This window comes from Gorilla gorilla, chromosome 18 (genome assembly GCF_029281585.2).
Source record: "Gorilla gorilla gorilla isolate KB3781 chromosome 18, NHGRI_mGorGor1-v2.1_pri, whole genome shotgun sequence".
Taxonomy (NCBI): Eukaryota; Metazoa; Chordata; class Mammalia; order Primates; family Hominidae; genus Gorilla; species Gorilla gorilla.
The window spans coordinates 21,374,843-21,398,129 of record NC_073242.2 but is presented as its reverse complement, the minus strand read 5'-3'; the positions used below and the strand labels follow the sequence as shown (position 1 = coordinate 21,398,129).

The window sequence follows — 23,287 nt, the reverse complement described above, 5'->3', positions numbered from 1 at the left end:
GGGAGAGGAGCCTGGATTATCCAGGTGGTCCCAATATAATCACAAAAGTCCTTATAAGAAAGAAACAGGTAGCCAGGCGCGATGGCTCATGCCTGTAATCCCAGCACTTTGGGAGGTTGAGGTGGGCAAATTGCTGGAGGTCAGGAGTTCGAGACCAGCCTGGCCAACATGGTGAAATGTCGTCTCTACTAAAAATACAAAAAATTAGCCAGGCATGGTGGCATGTGCCTGTAATCCCAGCTATTCGGGAGGCTGAGGCAGGAGAAGCACCTGAACCCAGGAGGCGGAGGTTGCAGTGAGCTGAGATCGCGCAACCGCAATCCAGCCTGAGCGACAGAGCGAGATTCCATCTCAGAAAAGAAAAAGAAAGACGCAGGAATTCAAGGAGGTATGAGGGTGAAAACAGAGGTCCCAGTGATGTAGCCACAAGCCACAGAATGTCGGCAGTCTCTAGAGGCTGGAAAAGGTAAGGAAATTGATTCACCTCTAGAGGCACCAAAAAGGGAACACAAGGTGTCTGACACCTCAATGTTAGCATTTCCGACTTCCAGAACAGTACCACTATAAATCTGTGTTGCTTTAAGCCACTAAATTTGTGTTAATTTGTTACAGCAGCAATAAGAAACTAATCAAGTGGGTAAACCCATGGGCTTGGGAATGACACAGTCTGAACTCCCATGAGCTGTGTGATCTTGGAAAAGTTGCTTCTCTCTGGGCCTCAGTTGCTCATCCCTGTAATGGAGTGATAATGATAGTATCTACCCCACAGGATTTGCTGTGAGGATTAAACTCATTCATTCTGCAAATGTTTCATGAGCACCTACAATGTGTCAGGCACTGCTCCGGTTATATCAGAGGATAAAGTCAATACAGATTAAATGTGGTAATTTGGCCAGGTATGGTGGCTCACGCCAGTAATCCCATCCCTTTGGGAGGTTGAGGTGGGAGGATTGCTTGAGGCCAGGAGTTTGAGGCTACAGTGAGCTATGATCATACCACCGCACTCTAGCCTGGGTGACAGAGAGAGATCTTGTGTCTAAACATGCGCCAAGCATTTAGATGAATCTCTGGCACATATGAGAAGGGTGACGGTGATGACTTTGTTCTCTCCCGGTATCTCAAGGGTTCCCACCACAAGGGTTCTTTTTGGTTTTTGTTTTCTTCTGTTTTGTTTTGTTTTGTTTTAAGACAGAGTTTTGTTCTTGTCGCCCAGGCTGGAGTGCAATGGCATGATCTTGGCTTACTGCAACCTCCGCCTCCCAGGTTCAAGCAATTCTCATGCCTCAGCCTCCCGAGTAGCTGGGATGACAGGCACCCGTCACCAAGCCCAGCTAATTGTTTTTGGTTTTTTTGTATTTTCAGTAGAGACGGGGTTTTGCCATGTTGGCCAGGCTGGTCTCAAACTCCTTGACCTCAGGTGACCCACCAGCCTCAGCCTCCCAAAGTGCTGGGATTACAGGAGTGAGCCACTGTGGCCCAGCCACCACAAGGGTTCTTATACAGGCACTGGCCACTTGGTGGTATTCCACACACATCTCTCCAAACCCCCTGTTTCAAGTAGGGGGTCTCTCCCAGGATGATACTGGGCCCTGCTAGGAGGTCAACTCCAGGAAGGCAGGTGATGGTGTCTTGTTCATCCACTGCTGTATCCTCAGGACCTAGAACAGTGCTGGCAGCAGGAATATTCCTTGAAAAAAAATAGTTTTGCATTCTTGGTTAAGTCCACTCCATCTTGCCACATGAACTTAAGAGTCAGAGACAGATGCTTTCAGCTGGAGCTGCCCAACATAAGGGCTCAGAGAACTTTTGTCTGGACTTGAGTTTCAGCAAGGAACACCCGTTACTTTTGCAAAAGTTATTTTGTGACTTGTGACTTGCCCTCTGTGGCCACAAGAAGGAAGCAGCGTCCTCTTTAGGTAAATTCCCCTACAATTGCTCAAAGCATCTTCCGGCAGTTAGTCCATCTGCCAACAGCATCACGTCCCCTAACTCTGTCTCTGATCATTTAATGCAAGTCAATACCTGTCCTGCACCTACTAGGCCTCATCAGGCAAAAAGCAGGCCTTGCGGGCTCGGGGAGGGGGATGAGAGCTGTTTCTGGAGTTGCTTAGAACCCTTGCGCTGGAGTTGCTTCTGTAACAGAATAACAATCCAGTGGTGGAGCCAGGCGCGGTGGCTCCCGCCTGTGATCCCAGCACTTTGGGAGGCCGAGGCGGGCGGATCACCTGAGGTCAGGAGTTTGAGACCAGCCTGTCAACATGGTGAAACTCCGTCTCCACTAAAAATACAAAAATTAGCTGGGCGTGGTGGCACGCTCCTGTAATCCCAGCTACTCAGGAGCCTGAGGCAGGAGAATCACTTGAACCCAGGAGGCGGAGGTTGTGGTGAGCAGAGATCGTGCCACTGCACTCCAACCTGGGCACAAAGCAAGACTCCATTTAAAAAATAAAATCCAGTGTTGGAGGCAAGGCCGCCAGTTCCTCTGCTCCGCCCTGCATTTCTCCAGGCCCCGTCGCCCTGCTGGCCTCCCACAGTCCTGCTGACGAGGCGTCTCTGGTGATTCATGCCTTCAAGGGTGACGCCGCCAGGGCGGCTCATATGCAAAGCCCATGCAAAGCCCAGCCACAGCCAGGCAAGGGTGGGGAGGCCACAGGCGCCAGAGCAGCTGGGCTATGTTTGGTTTTTTATTTTTTATTTTTCTATGTGACATTTAAAAATAACTTTTGCAAAAGTAACCCATTTTCCTTGTTGAAACTCAAGCGAAGAAAGGAAAAGCACAAATAAAAAAATATCTTTTCATGTCTCCACCCAGTTAAACTCTGTCAATACTTTGGTAAGGGACCTGGGTTTTGTCTTTTTAAAATTTGTAATATAGGCCGGGCACGGTGGCTCACGCCTATAGTCCCAGCAATTTGGGAGGCCGAGGCTGGTGGATCACCTGAGGTCATGAGTTCGAGACCAGGCTGACCAACAAGGTGAAACCCTGTCTCTACTAAAAATACAAAAATTAGCCACGTATGGTGGCAGGCACCTGTAGCCCCAGCTACTCAGAAGGCTAAAGCAGGAGAATTGCTTGAATCCGGGAGGCAGAGGTTGCAGCGAGCTGAGACTGCGCCACTGCACTCCAGCCTGGGTGACAGAGTGAGACTCTGTCTCAAAAAAAAAGAAAAAAAATTGTAATGTAATGCATGCTCGTTGTACATTTTTTTAATGTCAAATCAAAAGAATAAGATAAAAAAAGAAAAAAAGTCAAATCACAGGCATCAAGTTAACAGGGAAATTCTCTCCCTCACCACAGCCCTCCTTCACAACCGAATCCCACAGCTCAGAAGTAACCATTATGAAGAGTACCAGTTTGGGCTGGGCACAGTGGCTCACGCCTGTGATCCCAGCACTTTGGGAAGCTGAGGCAGGCGGATCACCTGAGGTCACTGAGGTCAGGAGTTTGAGACCAGACTGGCCAACATGGCAAAACCCCATCTCTATTAAAAATACAAAAATTAGCTGGGCATGGTGGCGCCCTCCTGTAGTTCCAGCTTCTTGGGAGGCTGAGGCAGGAGAATCGCTTGAATCCAGGAGGCGGAGGTTACAGTGAGCCAAGATCATGCCACTGACCTCCAGCCTGGGTGACAGAGCCAGATTGTCTCAAATAAAAAAAAAAGAAAAAGAAAAAGAAAAGAAAAAGAGAAAAAGCCGGGCACGGTGGCTCACACCTGTAATCCCAGCACTTTGGGAGGCTGAGGCAGGCAGATCACTTGAGGTCAGGAGTTCGAGACCAGCCTGACCAACATGGTGAAACCCCATCTCTAGTACAATACAAAAATTAGCTGGGTGTAGTGGCGGACGCCTGTAATCTCAGATACTTGGGAGGTTGAGGCGGGAGAATTGCTTGAATCCTGGAGGCAGATGTTGCAGTAAGCCGAAACTGCGCCACTGCATTCCAGCCTGGGCAACAAGAGTGAAACTCCATCTTAAAAAAAAAAAAAAAGAAGAAAGAAAGTACTTTCCAGATCTTTTCCTGTGCAAATATATAGGTGAATGAAAACTCGAAGCCCTGATGTGTCCCACTCTCATCCCGGGGTTGGCTTTGCACAGGGTAGGAGAGGAACATGCGATCTAAAAGAAGAGTGGGGGTCGAGTGTGGTGGCTCATGCCTGTAATCCCCGGCACTTTGGGAGGCCGAGGCAGGTAGATCACCTGAAGCAGGAGTTCAAGACCAGCCTGGCCAACATGGTAAAACCCCGTCTATACTAAAAATACCAAAAATTAGCTGCGCTTGGTGGCAGGTGCCTGTAACCCAGCTACTTGGAAGGCTGAGGCAGGAGAATTGCTTGAACCTGGGAGGTGGAGGCTGCAGTGAACCAAGACTGTGCCACTGCACTCCAGCCTGGGTGACAGAGCAAGACTCTGTCTCAAAACAAATACACAAATAAATTAACTAAATTAAATAAATACTAGAAGAGTGGTGTCTCATCACTTCCTTAAGTCTTTCAGTAGCTACAGGTGGGCCATCCAGATGGCTCTGTGTTGGGCATTTCTCATACCTAGTAGGCCCAGGACCTCTGAGCCAAAGAGGTGAAACACACAACCCAAGCCCACTGTGCACAGGGAATTTGGGCAGTTAACAGTTTGGAAACCAGACCCTTCCTGTGGTGCCTGCGGCCAGTGCAGCTCTTCAGCCCCACCCTGAGCAGATGGGAGGATTACACCCGTCTTGTTGCAGTTGGGAACAGCCACGTGACTGTGACTGTAAGACCTGGGGCTCTATCACTGTGGTGAGATGGAAACACCATGAGTCTTTTTTGTTTTGTTTTGTGACAGCTTTATTGCTGTTATAATTGCTGATATAATTCACACACTTTTTTTTTTTTTTTTTTTTGAGACAGAGTCTCGCTCTGTCACTCAGGCTGGAGTGCAGTGGTATGATCTCAGCTCACTGCAACCTCCACCTCCCTAGTTCAAGCGAGTCTCTTGCCTCAGCCTCCCAAGTAGCTGGGACTACAGGCATCCACCACCACACCTGGCTAATTTTTGTATTTTTAGCAGAGACGGGGTTTTGCCATGTTGCCCAGACTAGTCTACAACTCCTGGGCTCAAGTGATCCACCTACCTCGGCGTCCCAAAGTGCTGGGATTACAGATGTGAGCTACCGCGCCTGGCCCATACACCCATTAAAAAAGTATAATTCAGTGGTTTTTAGTGTATTCACAGAATTGTGCAACCATCAGTACAATCAATTTTAGGACATTTTCATCACCCCAAAGAAGAAACTCTACAACTATTAATAGTCACTCCCCCTCTCCCCAGGCTCCCTTCCCAGCCCCTGGCAACCACTAATCTACTTCTCTCTTTATGGATCGATTGTCCTATTCACTGATATAAATGAAATCACATAGTATGTTGTCTTTTGTGTCTGGCTTTTTTCACATAGCATATTTTTTAAGGTTCATCCATGTTGTAGCATATATCAGCACTTCATTCCTTTTTGTTGCCAAATAGTATTTCATTGTATGAATCTACTGCCTTCTTTTCTTTGTTGAGATGGAGTCTCGCTCTGTCGCCCAGGCTGGAGTGCAGTGGTGTGACTTCGGCTCACTGCAACCTCTGCCTCCCAGGTTCAAGTGATTCTCCTGCCTCAGCCTCCCGAGTAGCTGGGATTTCAGGCATATGCCATCACACCTGGCTAATTTTTGTATTTTTAATAGAGACGGAGTTTCACCACGTTGTTGCCAGGAGTTCAAGACCAGCCTGGCCTCAAGTGATCCGCCCACCTCGGCCTCTCAAAGTGCTGGGATTACAGGCATAAGCCACCGCCTGGCCTACTGCATTTTAATTATACATTCATCAGTCATTTGGATTGTTTTCACCTTTTGCCTATTATGAATAATATTCCCATGAACATTTTGTATAAGTTTTTGTGTGGACATATGTTTTCATTTCTGCTAGGATTTGAATTGCTGGGTTATATGGTAACTTCATGTTTAATTTTTTTTTAAGAATTGCCAAACTGCTTTCCATTCCCACCAGCAGTGTATGAGGGTTCTAGTTTCTCCACATCCTTGCCAACACTTGCTATTATCTGCGATTTTGATTATAGTCATGCTAGTGGGTAGTGGGTGTGTTTTGACTTGCTTTTTTTGGTCACCCACGCTGGAGTGCAGTGGTGCAATCATAGCTCACTGCAGCCTCCAACTCCTGGGCTCAAGCTATCCTCCAACCTCAGCCTGTCGAGTAGCTGGGACTACAGGCACACACCACCGAGCCTGGCTAATTTTTCTATTTTTTTTTTTTTTTTTTTTTGTAGAGATGAGGGTCTTGTTATGTTGCCTTTGCTGATCTGGAGCTCTTGGGCTCACACCATCATCCCACCTTGGCCTCCCAAAGTGCTAGGATTACAGGCATGAGCCACCGTGCCTGGCCTTGCATTTTCTTAGTGGCTAATGACGTTGAGCACCTTTTCATGTCCTTATTGGCCATTTGTATATCTTCTTTGGAGAAATGTCTATTCCAATCTTTGGCCCATGTTTAAATTGGAGTATTTATCTTTTATTATTGAGTTGTAACAATTCTTTATATATTCTAGCTGCAAATCCCTTATCAGATATGATTTGCAAATATTTTTTCCCCATTCTCTGATTGTCTTTTCACTTTCTTTTTTGTTTGTGGTTTGTTTTTGTTTTTGTTTTTTGAGAGAAGGTCTTACTCTGTCCCTCAGGCTAGAGTGTAGTGGCGGGATCTTGGCTCACTGCAAACTCTGCCTCCCAGGTCCAAGTGTTCTTCCCACCTCAGCCTCCTGAGTAGCTGGGACCATAGATGCAAGCCACCACATCTGGCTAATTTTTGTATTTTTTTATAAAGATGAGGTTTCACTATGTTGCCCAGGCTGGTCTCGAATTCCTGAGCTCCAGCAATCTGCCTGCCTCCCAAAGTATTGTGATCACAGGCGTGAGCCACTGAGCCTGGCCTTTTTCATTTATTTATTTAATTTTTAGAGACAGGGTCTCACTCTGTTGCCCAGGCTGAAGTGCACTGCATGATCATAGCTCACTGCAGTTTCAAACTGCTGGGCCCAAGGGATCCTCCTGCCTCAGCCTCCTGAGTATCTGAGACTACAGGCACACACCACCATACCTGGGTTGTTTTTTTTTTAATGTTTTATTTTAGAGACAGGGGTCTTGCTATGTTGCCCAGGCTGGTTTTGAACTCCTGGCCCCATTGATCCTCCTGCCTTGGCCTCCCAAAGCTCTGACATTACATGTGTGAGCCACCTTGCCCGGCCTTGAGTAATTTTATTTTACCGCAGTAGACATCTCCTTGAAGGCAAGTGTTTCCCCCAATTCCTAGCACCATATTTGGCACACAATAGGAGCTTAATAAATATTTGCCATAAGAATTAATGCTCAGAAACTCTACTATTACATCCTATCTGCTCAACTCCCTGGAAAAGAGACATTCTCTTTTTATGGTTACTGTAAAAGGCCCAGATTAGTATTTCACTGGCCTAACTTGGATCACATGCTCATCCCTGAACCAATCAATGAGGCTGAAGAGATGAAATATGCTAATTGGCCAGGTCTGGTCATGTGTCCATTTTTGGAGCCAGGGGAGTGGGAAGGGCTATTTTCCTGAATTGAGAATAGGGTGAACTGGTTCCCTGAAGACTAACCAAGACGCTAATGCAAAGAAGGACACTCCTGCTGGGCAGACAAAAATGACAGAGGCTCAGAGAAGTAAAATAACTTGCCCAAGGGCCATAGAGCTTTAAGCAGTAGCGTCTTTTTTTTTTTTTCCAATCTTGCTTTGGGCTTGGACAGACTAGTTCAGCATCTTTGATCTTCCCTTCCTGCCTGACGGCCCCAGGGTCAGAATTCCAGGTGCAATTTTGTCTCTTGCCAAAAGCTGGAGTTTACTCTCTTTGGGGTTTATAAATAAGGAAAAAAGTTCTTTGGAGAGCCTGAACTTTGAAATCAGAGAAGTCTGGATTTACTGCTGGCTCTGCCTTTTCTAGCTGCCTCACCTGGGGCATGTCATTATCTCTATAAGCCTCAGTTTTGTTCTTTTTTCTTTTTTATTTTTTTGTTTTTGTTTTTTTGCGACGGAGTCTCACTCCTTCACCCAGGCTGGAGTGCAGTGGCGCGATCTCGGCTCACTGCAACCTCTGCCTCCAGGGTTCAAGCGATTCTCGTGCCTCAGCCTCCAGAGTAGCTGGGACTACAGGCGCGCCCGGCTGCTTTTTTGTATTTTTACTAAAGACAGGGTTTCACCGTTTTGGCCAGGCTGGTCTCGAACTTCTGACCTCAGGTGATCTGCCGGCCTCGGCCTCCCAAAGTGCTAGGAAGATGGAATGAGAGAAATCCCTCAAAACATGTCATTGTTACTACTTTTCTATCTAGAATGTGTGAAATTTCTAAAATTTCACTAACAAAGTATCTGGAAGGACCTAATATTAAAGTGTTCACAGTAGCTATTAGTTTTAATTCGTTTTCTTTTTTATACCTTAGCCACTCTACCACTCATGCCACAGATATTTATTAAGCATCTACTGTGTGCCACCCAGGCCCTGTGTCAAGAGTTAGGAATAACTAAAGGAGATACTAATTTTAAAACTACACAAATAATTGCAATCGTCATACGTGCCTGTTTTTACAAAGCAGAAATCAGGAAAAACAAAGTATTTCCGATAAAAAATATTTTAAGGTTATGGATAGAGATATATACAAACAAGCGATGGGCTTGGATCACTAATGATTTTGGAAAGGACAGGAATACAGGAACTAAGCGAGAAGCAGGCGAGAATGGCGAGGCGCGGCGGGAGAGGACGGAAGTTGGTCACTCCCTCGAATTGCCCCCTCGCTGCCGGCTGCTAGGCCAGCCTTGAGCAGGAGAACCGGACACTGTGTACTCAGCAGGGGGAGCCAAGACTTAGCGCTAACCATTGCACCTGGGGCTGGGAGCCAGCGCCGGAGCCAGGAGGCCCGCTAGGCGGCTGCAGGCGCTGTGATGGCCACCTGGGGGCGGCCACGAGAGCGCCACGCCGTGCTCCCGCCAGGCCAGCCCCGCCCCTGCCCGCCCGCCCGCTTCTGCTCAACCTAGACCAGCCCCAGCTTCAGCCTCAGCTCCTCTCCTTCCTGGATCGAGCGCCCGCACTCCCGGCCCTGCAGCCACCCAAGTCCCGCTCGCTGTCGCCTGCACGCGAGTCCCCCCTGGCACGCGCTCCCACATCCCGGGATCGTCCCAACGGCCCCTGCGCCCTTCCTGGGATCACTCCGACTGCCCCGCGCGCCCTGGGATCGGTCCATCTGCCCCGCGTGGCCCCAGCTGCTTGCCCGGAGCGCCAGCTAGCGCTCCCCGCTCTCCGCTCCCCGGCACTCTCGGGGGGCCCGCCCGCCCTGCACCCTGGAGCTCCGGGCCGCGAGCCTCTGCCAACTCCTCTGGACCCTCGCGGCCGTGGGCAGCGGCTGCCGCGCCTGTCTGCCCGAGGGAGGTAGGTGTGGACCGCGGCCGGCAAGGCTGTGGGGGGCTGGGAGCCCGCGCTGCAGGCCTGTGCGCCCGGGTGCAGCTGGCGTCTGGAGCGTGCTGGGTCTGGGCTTGGGAATGGGGTCGGAGAAGGCATGGAAGGAGAGTGTGGGGGCGCTTCTCCTCTGGTTGTTAAACTCTCTGGGGCTCAGTGCTTGCTTTGGAGAAATGGGGAAGTTGTGCGGATTAAAGGCGATGTGGATATGGAACGCAATTGGCAAGCAATGGGCGGTGATCTGGCTGCAACTGACAGAGAGTTTGGGGGCCTCCGCCCTCGGGGCCCCTAGAGTGTGGGCGCATCGCTGCCTTCCTGTGCCCTGCAGGGCTCAGAGCCGCATCCCCCACCTTTTCCCTGAACTAGAGGCCTGCGTCAGCCCGAATTCCCGGAACCTCCAGGACTGTGTAGACGCGCCCTTGCTGCATTGTTGGCTGCGGGAGTTTGTTGGCAGGCGCTGCTGACATGTGTGCCAAGGGGCTGGGCATTAATAAGCCGGTGGCCGCGCGGGGGTGGGGGCCTCCCGGGTAAGCCCCGGCCTAGATCCTTTTGCGCGCGCCTGGGGGATTTCGGGGAACCAGCCCAGCTGCGCCCTGAGTGTGACAGATGGGCCGCATGGGGAAGTGAGATCTGCCCAGGGGGACGGTCCCAGGGAGCCCGACCTCTGGGACCTCGGTGGTGGGTGCTTCTTCAGCCAGGAAAGCAGGAAACACTAGGGCTGGAGTCCTGGGTTGGAATTCTAGCTCATTTATGCTCTCTGACCCTCGGTTTTGTTATCGGTAAAATGGGTACAGTATTAGTATCTACCACTTAGTATCCCTGGAAAGAGTAGATGAGTATGTATATGTCAGGTGCTTGGAACAGTGCCTGGCACACAGTGTCATGGTCTATGGCCCCGGGAGACATCTGATGGCCAAGAGCCCTATGGTTGAGGGCCCTGGACAGGCTGTGAAGTCACAGCGAATTGAGTCACGTAGTCTATCCTAATGTTTTTAGCGAGGAGGAAACCGAGGGTCAGAGTGATCCCCAGGCCCACAGAAGCTCCCTAAGAGGAAGCCAGTCACATAAACAGATTCTAAAAAGCGAGATGGAGTAAATGGGAATACAGAGCAAGCAGGTGGGAGCTGAGAATGCCCACTGTGTGTGTGTAAAGGGGAGAGGGTTATGGGGGAAGGCTTCCTGTAGCAGGTGCTGTTTAAGCTGAGCTGGAGAAGAGGCAGGTGGAAGGAGGTAGAGTTCAGAGATGGCGTACGCAGGTGTCTTCCTTCTGTGTGGCCTCCACAGCACCCGATGTTCATTCCTTTGTTCAGCTATTAATTCAACAACTACAGTAAAACCTCTCAACGACATAAATTTCAGTGTAACATGGCTGGGATTGGCGTCCGCCCTCCTCTCAGCCCCCATTCTCAAAGAAGGGGGTGGGGTCCGAAGTTCTTATCCTCTGCAGGGAATGGGGAGGCTGTAAGACAGAACTGAAGTGGTCACAGTTTACACATAATCATCGGTGTACATTCTAAGAGCTACCGGTGTTTTGGGCCAGGGGCGTGGTGGCTCAGGCCTTTAATCTCAGTACTTTGGGAGACTGAGGAAGGTAGATCACTTGAGGTCAGGAGTTTGAGACCAGCCTGGCCAACATGGGGAGCCCCCATCTCTACTAAAAATACAAAAATTAGCTGGGCATGTTGGCATGAGCCTGTAATCCCAGCTACTCGGGAGGCTGAGGCAGGAGAATCGAGAATCGTTTGAACCCAGGAGGTATAGTTTGCAGGGAGCTGAGATTGCACCACTGCACTCTAGACTGGGCAACAAAGCGAGACTCTGTCTCAAAAAATAAAAAAGATCCACCAATTTGTTTTTCTTGTGCTTTTTGTAACAGTACAGTACTTTTTGGCTGATTAAGGATATATCACTGGCTGGGTGTGGTAGCTCACACCTGTAATCCCAGCCACTTTGTGGGGGCTGAGGCGGGAGGATTGCTTGAGCCCAGGAGTTCAAGACCAGCCTGGCTGACAGGGTGAAACCCGGTCTCTATTTAAAAAAAAAAAATCTCTGATTTGCTTTTAAAACATTTTACTGTATTATGTGGCAGAGAAAGCTATGGGTCACCAGTACCCATGTTCTCGTCCTCCTGGGGTGCTCCCTGGATGAATTTTCCTAGGCTTCCTTACCATTCGGTAGGGCCACACAGCTGAGTTTTGGCTGATGAAATGTGAGTATGTCCATTTCAAGCCTCGACCCTAAAAACCTGTCATTCTTTATTTGTTGGACAAGTCAAGGCGACTTTGAAGGCCTAGAGGAGGGCAGAGCCACAAGCCACAGGGAGTGTTTGTTGTTTTTGAGATGGAGTCTTCCTCTGTTGCCCAGGCTGGAGTGCAGTAGTGTGATCTCAGCTCACTGCAACCTCTGCCTCCCAGATTCAAGTGATTTTCCTGCCTCAGCCTCTTGAGTATGAGCTGGGACTACAGGCGCATGCCACCGTGCCCAGCTAATTTTTGTATTTTTAGTAGAGATGGGATTTCACTGTGTTGGCCAGGCTGGTCTCAAACTCCTGACCTCAAGTGATCCACCCGCCTCCCAAAGTGCTAGGATTACAGGTGTGAGCCACCATGCCCACCCGGGAAGGATGTCTTTAGGGTTGTTATCTTGCTGTGGGGAGAGTCCCCAAAGCAGTCTTGTCCAGTTTTTGGCAGGGTTGGCGTCTGGTTGCCAGGACTCTGGGAGCTGTGTGAAGAAAGCCAAGGGTGAACAGCAGAAGCTTGGACTTGTTCAAGCTCATTCTCCGGGATTCACTATTTCTGGTCCAGTTCTTACACCTGAAGCAGAACAACTGAATGATCAGGGCTATAGACAAAGTAATAGCGTCAGGTTGAACTAATTTAAAAGAATCAGTGTTTTTTGTTGAGGGAGATTGGTTCTGTTGACCTGAAAGCTGCAGGTTCTTACCCTGATGAACTGAGAAGGCTCCTAGAAGGTGGTTAGAGCGATGACCTTGTCTCCACCTGGGATGAAAGCGGCTTGGGCCTTAAAGTGTTGCTGGATCAAATTCTTGCAGCCAAGGCTGATGAGCACAAGCAAGGAGGCTTCTTTTTTTGTTGTTGTTTTGAGACAGGATCTTGCTCTGTCACCCAGGCTGCGGTGCAGTGGCACAGTCACAGCTCACTGCAGCCTGGAACTCCTCGGCTCAAGTGATCCTCCTGCCTCAGCCTCCCAAGTAGCTGGGACTACAGACATGAGCTACCACCATGCCTGGCTAACTTTTAATTTTAGTGTAGAGATGGGGTCTCACTCTGTTGCCCAGGCTGGGCTTGAACTCTGGGCTCAAGCAATTCTTCTGTCTGGGCCTCCCAAAGTGTTAGGATCACAGGCATGAGCCATGCCCAACCATAAGAAGGCTTCAGACAAAGGAAGAAGTGAGTCACTAACATGCTGATGATAAAGCAGAAAATAACAGTGCCCCCCAGAACCCCCAAAGTCCCAGGGCTGTGGGACTCCTAGAGAAGCGTCTCAAATGGCTCCAGAGTCAGAAGGTGGATGGCGTTCTGTTCTCCAGCTGTGAAGCTTTCGAGCTCTAGCAAGGACTAGCAAGCCAGAGGAAGCACCCGGAAGTAGGTGGCTAAACTGCAGAAAATTGCCCTAGGCCAGCGTTTCTCTAACTTCAGTGCACATCAGCATCCCCAGCAGGACTTGCTTACACTTTGATTGCTGGACCCATCCCCAGAGTTTAATTTAGTAGGTCTGTAGTGAGGCTTGAGAATTTGCATTACCAGCAAGTTGCCAGGTGAGGCTGCTGCAGTGGCTGCTGCGGCAGCTGGTCCCATACTTTTAGAAGCGCTGGTTAAGGAAGTGATGACTGCATTGAAAGCTCTGGATTCAGCCCGCACCAGCTTGAAGCCCAACTCTAGTCATGTGATTTGGGACAAGTCACATAACCTCTCTGTTCCTTAGTTTTCTCATCTGTAGAATGAAGCTAAGAGTGACTAACTCCTGGGGTTCAGGGGAGGCTTCATGAAGGAGGTGATATCTAAGCTGAGACCTGAGGGATGAGCAGTCAAGTTGGCCAGGGGATGAGTAGGGAGGACAGGCTGGGGTGTGTACCAGACAGAGGGCATAGCATGTTCAGAGCCTGAGGAGGAAGGAGTGCATGCCTTCTAGGGAGCTGGGAGGAGTTATGTAGCAAGTGCTTTGTAAGTGATACTGAAATGCTACCAATCTGTTCTGGGCAGGATCACAGTGGAGAGGAAGCCAACCAGGGTATGGAAAATGGGCTGCTGGATGGGCTCAGAAATGGTACAAGTTATTTGTGCTCTTCTTTCATTGGCCAGAATGCAGTCACATGACCTTACCTAGCTGCAAGGGATGCTGGGAAATGTAGTCCGTGGCCAGGCAGGGGAGAAAGGATTCCTGGAGGAAAGCCAGCTCTCTGTGCCACCTGTGGTTTTCAGGCCCCCTCTCTCACTTCTTCTCCACCTTGCTCACTTTGCTCCGCTCTGTTGAGTAAATGAATTTTACAGCTGAAGAAGCTGAGGTTCAGAAGGTTAAGTAATTTCCCCAGCATTCCTCAGCTGATTGTGGCAGGGCCAGGACTTGAATTCATCCCAAAGGCCTTGCTTGGCTAGATCTGGTTTTGGTGCTTATCAGGTCCTCCATGAGCCAGTCTTTCCCACTACGACCTCAGCCATGTCATTGGACTAAGTAACTCCTATGTAGTTACAACACAGTAGGTTGTTTTGTTTGTTTTTGTTTGTTTGTTTTTTCGGAGGTCTGGGGGTGGGGGGATAGAGTCTTGCCCTGCTGCCCGGGCTGGAGTGCAGTGGCACAATCTTGGCTCACTGCAACCTCTGTCTCCTTGGTTCAAGTGATTCTCGTGCTTCAGCCTCTCAAGTAGCTGGGACTGTACAGGTCGTGTGCCACCACACCTGGCTAATTTTTGTATTTTTGGTAGAGATGGGGTTTCTCCATGTTGCCCAGGCTGGTCTTGAACTCGTGGCCTCAAGTGATCTGCCTGCCTCGGCCTCCCAAAGTGCTGGGATTACAGGGGTCAACCACCATGCCCAGCCACAACCCAAAAGTCCTTCTGTTTCTCCATTATATCAGCAGGAAACTGCCAGCTTTTCTTCACTTACTCGTTCATTCATGCAGCATGCACTTGTGCATTTATGGTGTGTGCCAGGCATTGTGCTTTGGGCTGGGAGCTGCAGAGGAACAAGACACACGGCCCCTTTTGTTCAAGACACTCACATGGTCTGGCCACCGAGAGGGCTGGGCACACAGTTCATGTGAGAAGTGAGACGTGCTGTATCCCTGGGCTGACCCACCAGGAGTACAGAATGTACTGTGGACATGCAGAGAGTGCCCAGCAAGTGATTAAACATTACAGTTCAAGCTCCCTTGTGCATTTTGCTAATCAAAGCTATAATTATGATATTTTGTGTTTCATATTCCAAAATGCATTTTTCCGATTCCTGAAACAATAAAATAGCCCTTGCGCGATGACAGTTTTATATGCAGAAAACACAGTGTACTGCAATGATATTTTTACGAGCCTTTAGTAGAGCAAATGATGACGTATCTCTGGCTTCTGCAGCAGGTTGCTGTTTACATCGGTAAGTTGATTTCTCTGTCTCTTTCTTTTTTTTTTTTTTTTTTTTTTGGAGACAGAGTCTTGCTGTGTCACCCAGGCTGGAGTGCAGTGGCACGATCTTGGCTCACTGCAACCTCCGCCTCCCAGGTTCAAGCAATTCTTCTGCCTTGGCCTCCTAAAGTAGCTGGGATTACAGGTACACACCACCACACCCAGCTGGTTTTTGTATTTTTAGTAGAGATGGGGTTTTCACCATGTTGGTCAGGTCTCAAACTCCTGACCTCGTGATCCGCCTGCCTCGGCCTCCCAAAGTGCTGGGATTACAGTCGTGAGCCACTGCACCTGGCCTTCTCTGTCTCTTTATGGTATGTGGGGAGATTTGTTTTTAAAAGGAAAAGGGGAAGAGAGGGTTGGGGAGGGCTCCTTAAAATTACACCAGAGGCTGGACACAGTGGCTCACACCTGTAATTCCAACACTTTGGGAGGCTGTGGCTGGAGGATCACTTGAGTCCAGGAGTGGCAAGACACCATCTCTACAAAAATTTTTTTAAAATAAGCCAGGCATAGTGGCACAGGCCTGTAGTCCCAGCTACTCAGGAGGCTGAGGCGGGAGGATCCCTTAAGCCCAGGAGTTCAAGGATGCAGTGAACTGTGATTATGCCACTGCACTCCAGCCTGGATGAGAGATCAAGACACCCACCCAGTCTCTTAAAAAAGAAAGAAAGAGGCCAGGCACAGTGGCTCACGCCTGTAATGCCAGCACTTTGGGAGGCGGAGATGGGTGGATCACCTGAGGTCAGGAGTTCAAGATCAGCCTGGGTGACATGGTGAAACCCTGTCTCTACTAAAAATACAAAAATGAGCCAGGCATGGTGGCACACACCTGTAATCCCAGCTACTCAGGAGGCTGAGGCACAAGAATCACTTGAACCTGGGAGATGGAGGTTGCAGTGAGCCAAGATTTAGTTGCTGCACTCCAGCCTGGGTGATAGAGTGAGACTCCATCTCAAAAAAACAAAAGAAAGAAATTCCACCAGATTCATTCTAGAGCTGGGTTTCTCAGCCTTGGCACTGACATTGGGCCAGATCTTCTTCGCTGTAGGGGACTGTTCTGTTTATTTTAGGATGTTTAGCAGCATCCCTGGCCTCTATCCACTAGATGCTAGTTGCAACCCCTAGAGTTTCAACAACTAAAAATGTCTCTAGACATTGCCAAATGTCCCTTGAGGGAGCAAAATTGCCCAAGGTTGAGAGCCGCTCTTCAGGACTTTGTTAGTTTCCAATTGCTGCTGTAACAAATTGCTGCAATTACTTAGTGGCTTTAAAACAACAAATTTATTATCTTATAGTTCCTGGGGATCTGAAGTTCTAAAATCTAGGTGTCAGCATGGCTGTGTTCCTTCTGGAGGCCCCAGGAGAAAATTGGTTTCTTTGCCTTCTCCAGATTCTAGGGGCTGTCCTCATTCCTTGGGCTCCTGGCCCCTCCCTTCCATCTTTGAAGCCAGCAGTGTGGAAACTTCACACCTTTCTGTCTTTGGTCACATCTCTTCCTTTAACTCTGACCCTTCTACCTCCTTTTTATAAGGATCCTTGTGATTACACTGGGCTCACAGGATAATCCACGACTGTCTCCCATCTTAAGATCCTTAATCACATCTGCAAAGTCTCTTTTGCCATATAAGGTAACATATTCACAGGTTCCAGGGATTAGGATGTAGCCATCTTAGGGGAGCCATGTTTCTGCCTGCTGCAGACAGTCTGGCCTCAGGTTATAATGAAATTTGCTTGTGGAGGGCTTATAGGGAGCGAACTGATTTAGGGAGTCGGGGACTGGAGGATTATTGGGACATAACAGCAGCTAGTACTTTTGAGAGTCAAGTCTATCCCAGACACCATGTGCCTAATCTCATTGTATCCTCAGAACAACCCCTGCAGGGGTACTGTTAGCTGACCCCTGTTTACAGAGGAGGGAACTATCCAAGGAAGGCTTTCTGGAGGCCAGGTGCAGTAGCTCATGCATGTAATCAACTTTGGGAGGTCGAGGCAGGAGGATCGCTTGAGGCCAGGAGTTCAGAGGCAGGAGGATCACTTGAGCTTGGGAGACTGAGGCTGCAGTGAGCCATGATTGCACCATTGCACTCCAGCCTGGGTGACAGAGTGAGACCCTGTCTCAAAAAAAAAAAAAAAAAAAGGAAAAGAGACCAGCCTGGGCAATGTAGGGAGATGCCCATCTCTATAAAAATAAAATAACATAATTAGCCAGATGTGGGTGGTATGCACCTGTAGTCCCAGGTACAATGGAGGCTGAGGTGGGAGGATCACTTGAGCCCAGGAGTTGGAGGCTGCAGTGAGCTATGATTGCACCACTGCACTCCAGCCTGGCCAACAGAGCCAGACTCTCTCAACAACAACAACAACAACAAACCCAAAAGAAACAAACAAGGAAGGCTTTCTGGAGGAGGTCAATATTTGAGCTGCATCTTGAAGAGATTAAAGGGTTTTGCTAGTGAGTGGGAAAGGGATTCCAGGCAGAGGTGTTACTGGTGGAGGGTGTCCAGGTTCTTGGCATTTTGAGCAAAGAATTGGACAAAACACATGAACAAAACAAGGAAAGCAATGAAAGCAAATATTTACAGAAAACAAAAGTGCACTCCACAGGGTGGGAGTGGGCTCGAGCAGATTGCTTACAGAATTGCCTGGGGTTTAAAAACCCTCTAGAGGTTTCCCATTGGTTACTTGATGTACACCGTATGTAAATGAAGTAATGGCCTGGGATCAGTCTGATAGGTTGTGGAAAGCGACCAATCCGAGGCTGAAGTGAAGTTACAAATGAAGACTCCTATACAAACGAGGACTTGGCCAGCACCAGCCTGATTGGTTGTGGGAAGGGACCAATCAGAGGTAACTTCAGTTTTTCATCTGCCACGCAGGTAAGTTGGGGGTTGCAAAGGGAGTAGCCTCTGGTCCTTTTGTTACTTGGGCTTGGAAAGTAGGGGTTTTCCTTTTGATTTAGCTCTAGGAAGTCAGCCTGAATCAGCCTTAGGTTCCCTGCCTCCAGACCCTATTCGCCTGCCTCAGAGGCACCTGCAGATAGATACAAGGGCAAGGAGGTGAGGAGAGTTTGGTGGTGCATGGAGATTGATTCTTGGACTTGGAAACTTGGGAAGTTGAGATGGCAGGGAGGAAGGGACGGATAGGCTGGACTCTGTAAATTGGTCCTTTCATTCTGATGTACTATTTCTCTCAGTAGTTTAAATAAATGTTTATGAGCACCCATTATATGCTAGGGGTGCAAGACATTAAGACACTGATGTGAACTCTTAGCTTGATGCTTGACTTAATCACTCCTAATGCTGCATCCCAGTAAATAAACACTGAGCAGCCAGGCACGGTGGCTCACACCTATAATCCCATCTCTTTGGGAGGCTGAGGCGGGTGGATCACTTGAGGTCAGGAGTTCAAGACTAGCCTGACCAACATGGTGAAACCCCGTCTCTACTAAAAATACAAAAATTAGCCAGGCGTGGTGGCGGGTGCCTGTAATCCCAGCTACTCAGGAGGCCGAGGCAGAAGAATCACTTGAACCCGGGAGGCGGAGGTTACAGTAAGCCGAGATCACGCCACTGCACTCCAGCCTGGGTAACAGAGCGAGACTCCATCTCAAAACAAAAGAAACACTAAACAGAAGGGTATGTGAGTTCATGTTGAGCACCTGTGCACTGAAGGCAATACAAGGTATGGGGGGAGGGATGGAGACAGCAGTGCAGACCTTAGGATGTCACAGCCCACCTGACAAGTCTATTGTCTAGGACAGGGTCCCAGCTCCTAATGGTGGGGCCCAGGATTCAAACCCTGGCCATGCGGCTGTAGAGCACAAGCTGTTAGCCACTGTATTGGGCTTTGGTTTTTGTTTCTTGTCTGAAGGAAACTCGGGACTCCAGCTAGGGTTTAAAATATCTTCAGAACAAGCCAGGTGCAGCCCTCAACAGCCTAGCGCTGTGTAGTTCTGCTCCCTTAAGGTTGCCTTTTCAGAGGTAGACTGTCACTTCTGGACCTAGCAGCTCCTGTCATTGTCAAAGGAGAGTCCAGTGTAGCACCTGGTGTGCAGTCAGTCTTTCACATGCATTATTTGTCTTTCTTATTTCCATAGAAATTACGCCTTTTTGAGGTTGATAAGCTTTTGAGGTTGATAAGCAGATAAGTAGCTCTTCTGCTTTCTTATCACTCATTCACAGCATAAAAGCCACACTGTCCCTTCTCTGAATTCGTGTTAAACTGTGAGAAACTCAGCTTCTTCTAGTTGGTGGAATAAGACAGTGTCCTTGGCATGGTATGTAAAGGAACCAGATGGCTGGGCACTGTGACTCATGCCTATAATCTCAACATTTTGGGAGGTTGACGCGGGAGGATCACTTGAGACCAGGGGCTTGAGACTAGCCTAGGCAACACAGCAAGACGCCGTCTGTAATAAATAAATAAAGGAACCAGAAGAAGACCTACCAGTGTAGGGATAGGGTGGGGAAGGGAAGTAGTAAGGGGAAGTAGAGCTAAAGTCTCATTTATCATACCTGGAAATCAGAAGGTAGGATGAAAATAGATTAAGAAATAATCAGGGCCGGGTGCAGTGGCTCATGCCTGTAATCCCAGCCCTTTGGGAGGCTGAGATGGGTGGATCCCTTGAGTCCAGGAGTTTGAGACCAGCTGGGCACATGGTGAAATCCCATCTCAACAAAAATGTACAAAAATTAGCTGGGTATGGTGACGCGTGCCTGTGGTCCCAGCTACTCCGGCGGCTTATGTGGGAGGATCACTTGAGCCTAGGAAACACAGGTTGCAGTGAGCCAAGATTGCACCACTGGACTCCAGCCTGGGTGACAGAGCAAGACCCTGTCTCAAAAAAAAAAAAAAAAAAAAAGAATCGGGAAGCGTATTATTTAGTGATATATATATATATAGATAGATAGATAGAAAGAGAGAGATGCTAAGGATAACACTGAGAATAGTTGGAAGTAGTTGCCTCTAGGGGTGGGAAGTAGGGCTGCCCGTGCAAAGTTGCAAAGGTTGTTCACTAGAGTTGAGCAGTACCCCACCTATATGATCATATACAGTGGCCCTAGTAAGAAAAAGGTGTTTAAAGCATTTTTAAAATTATATATAAATAATATACAATGGCCCAAACCCTGGCTGGGTTTGGACAGAGTCTCACTCTGTTGCCCAGGCTGGAGTACAGTGGCACGATCTTGGCTCACTGCAAACTCTGCTTCCCAGGTTCAAACAGTTCTCCCACCTCAGCTTCCCGAGTAGCTGGGATTACTGGGATTACCGGCTCGTGCCACCATGCCCCGCTAATTTTTGTATTTTTAGTAGAGACGGGGTTTCACCATGTTGGCCAGGCTCATCTCGAACTCCCGACCTCAGGTGATCCGCCTGCCTTGGCCTTCCAAAGTGTTGAGATTACAGGCATGAGCCACCGTGCCTGGCTGGTTTGGGGCTTTTCATATTGCATGTGACAGAAAACCTATCTGTAACTAGCTAAATAGCCCTTTCCCCTACTGCCCCCCAAAAGGCGGGATTTATTGTATCTTCTGATTCAGAAATCTACGCTGGGCTTGGTAGTTCGGTTTCGGGAACATCTGGATTCCAGGTCTCAAATGACATCATCGCTATTCATTTTTCTCTTTCTCTGGTTCTGCCCTCCACCACACATCAGCTTTGTTCTGTGTTGGCCTCAGCCTCAGTCTCAAGTTCACATTCAGCATGAAAAGGCTGATCACCTCTTCCAGTCACTCAGGCAAAAAGCCCCAAGTTTGCTGCAATGGGCTAGAATAGTTTGACTGTAATCACATGACCACCTCTAAGTCAATCTCTGTGGCCAGGCGCCCCAGTGGTTGGTTTAGGCCTGGATCTTGTGACACACTCCTAAACACATGACTCGAGGGTGGGGCAGAGGCAGATGCTCACACAGAAGCTGGTGCGTGATTCCAGGTGGCTGATCAATCACCTGTGTCCACTGCGGTTGTAGTCAAGGGCGTGTGGGTTGTGCTGTGCTGGGCGTACACTGGTGTGTGCATTGGCCAGCTCGGGGTGCCACGTTATTGGCTTTGAGATGCTGGTTCCCAGGAGTGGCGGTGGGAAGATTCCACCCGCTTTCTATGGTAGGAAGGCAGGTCCTGGGGTGAGGGTGAGCCCCGAGGGGGACCAGTGGCCACTGTGGCTTGACCCGCAGGCCTTGACCTGAGCATTGCAGGCATAGTTTCCTGCCCCTGTAACTGCCAGATCGAGACCCAGTGAGACAGTGGTTTCCGTGGCCAGAGACTGAAATAGTCTATTCCCTGAGGACCCCTGAAGAAGCTTGGCTTTGCTACGAGCCAGACGTCCAGGTCACACGTCTGGCTGGGACCCAAGGCTCAGTCCCTTTATAATAGCTGTTGAGTTCACGGAGTGAGTACAATTATGCATCCCCACTGAGGCTCAAGAGGTGAAGTCACATAGCCAGTTAGTGGCAGAGATGGGGCTTGAACCTGGGTCTTCCTGACTCACTCAGCTACCTTTCCATAGAAATAGGGACTGGAGGCCGGGCGCAGTGGCTCATGCCTTTAATCCCCAGCACGTTGGAAGGCCGAAGAGGGTGGATCACTTGAGGGCAGGAGTTCAAACAAAAAAATTAAAAAAAAAAAAAAGAAAAGAAAAAAGAAAAGAAATAGGGACTGGGAGGAGAAGATGTGGATGCCTGAGTGAGGTAGAGAAAGCTTTCAAGAAAATCCTAATGTCTTTCAGCTGGAGTCATATTCTTATCACAGGAGTAGATCTTTTCTTTGGGCCAAGAGAACCCCAGGATAGATAGAGACCCCTAGGAGGCTGGGCACCTTGCCTGGTGTTAGAACAGGCCTCCTGGAACTGACTTAAAGGCTAAGGAAGGTTCCTTGCTTGTTTGGGGAAATCCAACATCCTCCAGGTACCCAGTCTTCATGTGCAAATGTAAGAGTATCTGCCAAGTTAGGACTATGGATTGAGGCCACAGTTTTCCCAGGTTGACCCTGCCCAGGCACCCATTTGTCATAAAGGTTGTGACCTTTAGGCCAGGTGCAGTGGCTCACGCCTGTCATCCCAACACTTCAGGAGGCCAAGGTGGGAGGATTGCTTAAGGCCAGGAGTTCGAGACTAGCCTGGGCAACATAGTGAAACTGTGTCTCTACAAAAATAAAAAATTAGGTGGGCATAGTGACACACACCTGTAGTCCCAGCTACTCAGGAGGCTGAGGTAGGAGAATCACTTGAGCCCAGAGATCGAGGCTGCAATGAGCTCTGATTGCACAATTTTACTCCAGCCTGGGCAGCAGAACAAGACCCTATCTCAAAAAATAAAACTTCACAAAAAAGAGGATGTGACTTTTTATGATATGGGAGAGAAGGAGCTACTGTTACCAAATAAAATTAGCAAGTAGAAAGGAAAAAAGAAAATTACAGTAGATTATACAAGTTTAGCTATCAGAGTATGAAGTTTCTGAATCCAGGATTGTTATGCTGTCCCATGGTATAAGAGACCCAGGTTCTGTTTGTCTCATAGCTCTTCCAGCCTCAGCACAGGGCCATCCGCCTCATGGTCTAAGGTAGCTGCTTGAGCTCTGGCAATCACATATGCATTTCAGCCAGCAGGTTGGAAGGAGAGCCAAGGGGCACACTCCCTTTAAGAACCTTTCCCTATGGTTGCACACAGTCCTTCTTATATCCCATTGGCTAAAACTTGTTCACATGGTTACATCTATCTGCAAAGGAGTCTGGGAAATGTATCCTGAGTGGCCACGTGACATGCTTAGCCAAAACCCGGTGGTTCTCTTATCAAGGAAGAAAGAGTGAACAGCTATTGGGGGGATAGTTTGCCACAGCTGCCTTAAGAGCAAATTTATGATAACTCAAAAGCCATAAAACAGATGACACTCACTTAGCTCTGGAATGCATATCAAGTGCCTGCTGTGTACAAGGCGCTGTGCCAGGCAGGGTCACAGCTGCTTGTCTTCATTTCCCAGGGCCGAGGAGAACGTCAGGTCTGTGGTGGGACATGGCCGAGGGCCGAGCTCCCCACACTGTAAGATGAGGGAGTCGGCTAGGTGAATTAATTGGGTAAGGAGACAGATTTGCTCGCTAGCAGCCCAGATCCTGAATCTGAGCGTGCTTTTTTTTTTGTTTTTTGCTTA

General features: G+C 48.9%; 1 protein-coding gene across 3 annotated transcripts in view; it reads left to right on the top strand.

Moving 5' to 3' along the window:
- The first annotated feature begins 9,036 nt into the window (after window positions 1-9,036).
- The window catches only part of EEF2K (eukaryotic elongation factor 2 kinase), an 84,137-nt gene continuing 69,886 nt past the window's right edge, over window positions 9,037-23,287 (top strand). For 2 of the 3 annotated variants that reach the window (XM_063699540.1, XM_063699541.1), the window contains exon 1: window positions 9,075-9,484. The gene's annotated coding sequence lies outside the window, so the exon portion shown is untranslated. Of the gene's footprint in view, window positions 9,485-23,287 lie in introns of all 3 variants that reach the window. The other variant, XM_031002903.3, reaches the window with a different exon arrangement.